A 7,414-nucleotide genomic window follows, 5' to 3' on the forward strand; every position below is an offset into this window, starting at 1 on the left:
CCAGGATGACCAAGAGACATGAGGAGAAGAATTCACGTGGAGGAATAATGTAACACTAGATCATGTGTGTTCTAAATATACTCTATTATATTTATAAAAGACGACACTATTTATAACACGTAAAACACAGTACTTATATAAGAAGATAAAAACCAGAAAGGACATATTAAATACATAACATGCACCAACTTTTTCATAGCTTTCTGGACTGTCTGGGCCCTCATGGACTTTTAGGGATTGGCATGTGCTGTTTTCTTTAATCAGTTTTAATCCAGTTTGGGCCTTCTTGACAAAACCCATCTTCCTCTCCGACGTTTCAGACTTGCTGACGGCGTAGAAGATGGTCCTGGAGACGCCCAACTGCTTGGAGTATGCAAATAGAAATTAGTCAATCACGTTCAAGTGTCATTTTCTCGACTATTATGTAAGCTACATAGCTTGTGTCTGTTTTGTTTTGTAACTATTTGTTTATGATTTAACTTATGGATATATGAATTAATTTCACTCTTCATTAATTATTGAATTAATAAGTGTTCAGATTACAAGGGGCCACCCCGTACATATGACTAAAATACAAGTATTATGTGGTGCATTTTAAAGTTCAAATCCTTACACTTATGTTACTCATAATAACCATGTAATTTGAATGGATGTAATATGGACCGAATTGATTAAAAAAAAGGCTTGGTTTTTTTTTTTTTTTCAGAATATATCCATCCATATATTTCAATATGAAATTATTAGCATAAAATTAAAATATATTACAATTTGAAATTTAGATATGCTTATAATTGGACAATTAATAAGGACAATGATAATTTTTTTTTCTGGTTAAAAAAAATATATAAGAACAAAGAGGAAACGACACTTGCCAATAATATCTAAGCAAGTATAGATAAGTATTCATTGCACTTGCATGTTTAATTAAATTAAGTCCAAAACACAAGGATAAAAACAAAAAACAAAAACCGTCATATCGAGAAGTCTTAAGAGTAAATCATATCATGAAGACGAAGAAGACCATGAACTAGTTCTGACTTGATTCAAGCCTAGCTGTTTGACTTTACAACCCGAGAGCAGGGGTTTATTTGAGCATAATGGAAGGGGTTCTTGGTGCTTAGAAATGTGGTTGGGGTGCACCTTAAACTGCCTTGAAGTCGGGTACTTTACTTGTACAACCTGAGGACCAGAGTGTATGTTGGGATATTAGGAGGGTTTCTAGATGCTCAGGAAAGCAGTGGCGGAGCTATTTAATTTGACTCGAGTACAGCAGTTCACCTGCAAACCCCGTGGGCTGGGGTGTATTACAACATATAATAGAAGGGTTCCTTTGTGCCAATAAATGTGGAAGCGGAAAAGTTTAATCTGTATTTTGTCCCAGTACTTCACCATTACAACCTGAGATCTGGAGTGTATTTTGGGATATTAGGAGGTTTCCTTGATGCTCATGGAAGCGCCTGTGAGACTGCAAGTTCGGGGGCTGACCCATAAATAAAAACTACTTCCCCATCGTGTGAAAGAAAAGTGCCTTAACTATGCCTAGATTTATTATACTCATACTCAAAATACCTTGTGATAATAATTATTAAAGTTTTACGGTCTTTAGTTTTTGTTTTATATTTAGCAGTAGAGCTCTTTATTGATTTTAATTTATAAATGTCCCAGGAAACGCCGGGCAACTCTACTTTAGTATATATATCAATTTTTAACCTCTTTAATTTAAGGAAAGATTGCGTAGGAATATAAGTTGTAAAATAAACGTAAATAGATCTAGATGGGGCAGGTAATAGGATGTGGCATCTACCTATATAAACATAAAGTTCAAAAGAACAAGTCACGTCAATTTTTGGGTTAGAAAAAGTGCAATAACTCAGTGCATATCCAACAAATAGAAGTCAATTTGGTGTCAACAAAATTCTAAACTCAATATGCAGGGAATGGGGATCAGATTGTCGCCTACTTTAAACCTTGATAACTGAAGACGACATTATCAAATAAAAAACCGGTTACCAACTAGGAAAGCTATTCTCGTCAGCTGACGATACGTAGTTGAGTTAGCATCATGCCGTCATCATAGGAGGAGATAAAGAGCTATAAGTGGAACGAGGAGCTTTCGAGGTCCGCCGTAGTCATGGCATTGGTTAATAATGGAGGTGAAATCTCCAATTCAACGATTGCTTCAACCTTAGGAGTGAATTTACGGACTGTTCAGCGTATCCGTAAGAAGCTAGAGGACACCTGGGATGTTGATGCCACCATAAAGAGAGCACCCAAGGAGGAGGGCACCAACAGGAAGGTCAGGGACACCGACTTTGTCGACAAGGTGAAGAAGATGGTTGAGGATGACCCTACCAGGTCCATGAAGGCCATGGAGAAGCCCTGGGTTTGGCAACAGGACTCAGCACCCTGCCATGCGTCCAAAATCTTCATGCAGTGGTTAACGGAGAACTGTTATGACGTCGTAACCAAGGATTTGTGGCCTCCTAACTCTCCCGACCTTAATCCTTTGGGCTATTTTGTCTGGGGCTATGTCGAGAGACATACCAACATACATCCCCATAGCACTAAGGCCAGCCTGATGGACTCCATCAAGGAGGTATTCGACAACATGGACAATGAGATGGTCGGATGAATGGCTACTCTATACCTAAAAGCTCGTCATAGTTTTGATTTTCAATAAAAAAGTTTAAAAATGTATATTTTGTGTTGTTTTTTTGTAGAATAATATTTTGGCGACAATTTAATCCCCGCTCCCTTTACATTGTAGTAAAATTAAGTTAATTTGGATTTTTTGTAACCTACCTAAATAATATTAATAAATTAAATTATAACAACGTGAGTTGAGAATTTATAAAGGTAGTGGATGTTATATACTGTATTCAGATATATACTCTCTTCAATGTCATTGTCTGTTCAAGGGATCTCGACTCTTAAGGCGAGATCCCACTAACAAGTACTTCACTCGGTGCATCTCATCTCCTTTAATGCTAGGATCTTTCATTGTGCAGGTGCCTCTTCATATCAATATCTGTGATAGGGACCTCTGATCTCATTAATAATTGTCTTTATGCATAAATTCATTCAGATTTTCCACGGAGTCATCGTATACTTCTATATATAAGAACTAAGGAGTTCCATTAAACGACAGAATAATCGACTAAGATACCCAGAGAGTTCTCATCCTCCATCCACAGCTCCTTCTCTGAAATGTTTGAAAGTCAACTCTGCTTTGTCTTCTACTCTAATAAAACTATTCCATTAATAAGAGTCCTTCAGTGCCCTGGATGTGTATAATGCAGAAATTACTCATCTCCATCACATTTATAACAATTCCATATATAAGTTGGAATTTGTAATGCACGGTGTATACGGATAATTATATAGCATAGACACTTCAAGCTCGCACCTAATCTCTTTATTACTACTGAGTCACTTTTGTTACAAGTGGAAGATGATTCTATAGTCGTATTGTGCTTCTCTTTTTTTAATATTTTGGTCTACAATGCATATTCTAGTCTGCTATTACATATAAATAGTTTTTGTAACTGATAATGAATTTTACAAAATATATAACAAACCTCTTAACTTCTGAACACTTATGTTGAAATATCTTCATTTCAATGAAATTCCAAAGGTTACTGAGTGGGGAATCCTTTTCTAAACAGCCAAATTGTTTGACACCATATTGAAATATTACTCGGAGGTCTTAAGTCGATTTTGTTTGGTACAACTTTATCAGACAATCATATTCGTGGTATATCAGAATCATTGTCTATACCAAAGATAATTCTATGAACAGGTTCTTCAGTGTATGACTCGAGTTCCACAGTGGACATCATCCACCAAAGTTAGAACAAGAAGTTCTTTTTAAGTAACAGGAAGATGTAGCAGTTTTGGAGTGGGAAGTGGTGGAGAAAAATATTATTTTTGTTTATGACGCTGTATCAGACAATAGTTTCTCACTTTATCTAATAATAGGTGCAGAACTATTTTTATCTATAAATATGATGGGTCAAGTTATCTATCAGCCATTTCTCCTTTTGGATTATCTGTGAGAAGGAATTCGTCTCCAAAAACCAGGGCACTTTTAGAGATGTTTCACTTTTCACAGCAGTAGTCTCCTGAAAGCTGCTCCCTGAACTTGCTGTACTCCCATTTCCAGTGAGGACATAGATAAATGATTCAACTTAGACAGATTGCTCTGGTACACCCTTCCAGACTCATCCTGAGAGAGAATTCGGGTCAAATTGCTTAAAACCCACCTATTGGTGAAAAAATTATATTATATTTTCTTTTTTGACGGGAGTGCAAAATATTTTGTACTTAAATCATAGCAGGTACTACTATTTTAATTGCAAAATTAATCTTTTTACTATTAGTATATTAATCTTTCAACGTATACTAAGTAATTCGTGCTAATGTACATGACAATGACTTATCAGCCTTATTACCTGTGCTCTTTATTGACATTATGGCTTTTTTATGCATACTTTCGTCCTCAGATTTGACGGGAGTTCAAAATATTTTGTACTTATATCATAATATACTTACTACTTTATTTTTCGAAATTAATCTCTTTTGCTATTATTTATTTAATATATCGACGTATACCAGCTAATACAAATTAATTTACATAATATTAACGACTTATTAACCATATTACTTAAGTGCTTTATTGACATTCAGGCTTTTTCTAAGAATACTTTCGCTTACCTATTTGTACCAAGTAGACCTCTGTCATCAACTCCCTAATTCTACATGACATAAGGCATTCGCTTTTAAAAATCTTTCTACAAATAATAGGAAGAATACAGTATACCCACGTTCTCATACATCTTGTTGGGTTATAATACATTATATAATTGGGTTGTAATCCTTCGTCGGTTTGATTGAACATATTCCACAATTTGATGGAAAATCTACCACTATACACCTATGTCTACAAGAAGGATTTTACTACTGGTTTGAATTTATATTGCAACCAAAAGGCTACCAATTTAAGGCAATAATCAAGATCAACGAAAACGATGACTTTATTGAACAAATCAATGATCATACACATGCACCATCGCAAACTGGGTCACAAGTGACTATTATGACAGACAATATTTAGAAAAAGGCTCAAGTAACAATGGATACTTCGCAGCAACTATATTCACAGAATTAAAAAACGTAAATGATGATGTTGCTGCTAATCTTCCTACAATTGAAACGATGAGAAGAAAATTCCAAAAGTTATGGAAAGAAATGGCATACCCCGAAATCATTGAAAAGGCAAGATGTAATAATTAAAATTGAAATTGGTTTATTAATATATTTTTGGAATTCACCGGAGGGGAATTTACCAGGGGGGAATTTTTCGGGAATCCTTTCGGCCATTATTCTTTTTGGATTATTTGTGAGAAGGAATTCGCCTCCAAAAACTAAGGCTCTGTACTATGGACTTTTAAGTTCCGAGGCATATATTGCCAAAAAACTCATTTTGAGAGAGTTGATCAGAGTAGAATATTTTAGAGATATTTCAATAGATGCCACAGCAAGATACGTTGCTTTAGTATCAAAATACCGAGAGTCTATGGAAAGTTATAGGAATTTGCCTTTGACATAGTGAGGTTCATACCCTCTGAATCAGAACGTTACCTGAAAAATTTACAATATATTGTGAATATTTCTAGAAAGCATTATCGTCCCTCGGATAAGTTATAGCTGTGGAATTTTTTATTATAACTTTTAACGTTTTCTTAGTATTTTTTTCATTTTCGCTTTCAATATTGTTAAATTTACACTTTATAGTTTTATAAATTTTTTGAAATTGAGACATAACAAGGAAAGAATGGAAGAATTGTTCTATCTCTGGAGGTCTAATTTTAAACTAAAATGTTTATTTATATAGTTATAATGCAATTCCTCCAGGTATTTGATTTAATTATTAATTTTAGTAAAATGTAATAGTTAATAAAATAAAGACGACATAAAAAAAATTTCTCTCACAAAGATCTAGGATTTCCACACAAATAAATAAATTATTAAATGTTTTCCATACTAGCTAATTATAAGTTGTTTTAATGAAAACAATAGTTAAAATGTCACAAAATAATAATACTGTTGGTTTAGTATTGATTGAAAAATGATGAGAAAGCATCAATGATATTTTTCGAAATTTACATTCCCCGTTTATGAGTTCTCTGTTATTATTTTTTTTATATTATTGACAAATGCAGTTTTATTTTGGAGATGCAAATGCCATTCTATGATTGTTGTCAGCCGAGTAAAAATTTCAAAATCCTTCATATTAGTTGTAGAACTATTATTGTTCCGTATTACAAACTATTGCAGGTAATATGATAGTCGGGATGCTTAAGAATATTTGATTTTCCGAGTATTGTTCAAGTATTTACTAAAATAAATATCTCTTTCTGTAAAGAATAATAAAAAATCACAAGGCAACAAAGGCTTATTCAATGCATTATCTTCAGTTCTGTTAGCAAGATAATTACATTGAACTCTATATCAACATAAGATCTTACTGTTAGTTAATTTTTTTCAAATGAGTATTTCAGGTTTAGTATATAATATCCACTTATTCTTAATAAACAGGGTCCGCGGAAAGTCCTGTTTAATTAACTTAAAATGATGTAATTATATTTAAGGCTGCGAGATATCATGTTTAGTTGCGTCGAACTTAGATCGAAACAAACAGTTTTGTATTAAATAACAGTTTTGTTAACCACAATGGAAGCCAAGAGAGATACTAGCCTATAATTATAGTTGATAATATTGTAGAGAAAAACGAGAAATTAGACAATAAATATAGTAATAAAAAAATGTTAGATATAAACCCATCTTAAAGATTTAGAGCAAAAGCTAATTATGTAGTAATGTCCGGCGATATTACTCCTTATTAAGAGCATCAAAAAAGATTGTTCCCCCCGTTACTTATGCTTATATAACAACATACTATTATCATGAATGATATACACAATTGCTAATTATAATGCTACACCTACATGAATTTTTTGTTCCCTGGCCCCAACAGCACTTCAAAAATGATCCATAGAACTTCCAACAGGATGGTTCCCCCTCTCACACATCCAGAGAGACGCAGTGGTGGTGTGAGGCCAATTTGAGTATCTTCTAGAACAAGACAGTCTGGCTCCCCTCCACCTCTGACCTAAATGTCATGGATTACTGCATGTGGTCTATTCTTGAGAACAGAGCCTGTGGGACTCCCAACCAGAATTTGAACGGCCTGAAGGCCAAGCTGATGGCTGTTTGGGACTCCATCCCCGTGGATATGGTGCGTGCAACATACAAGTCCTTTCAGAGAGACTTTGGGCTGTGGTCAATGCTGAGGCTGACTATTTTGAATGAAAGTTGGGTCACAACTTGTGTTGACCTATGTCTATAATTATAT

Source organism: Lepeophtheirus salmonis, chromosome 9, assembly GCF_016086655.4.
Source record: "Lepeophtheirus salmonis chromosome 9, UVic_Lsal_1.4, whole genome shotgun sequence".
NCBI classification, from domain to species: Eukaryota; Metazoa; Arthropoda; class Copepoda; order Siphonostomatoida; family Caligidae; genus Lepeophtheirus; species Lepeophtheirus salmonis.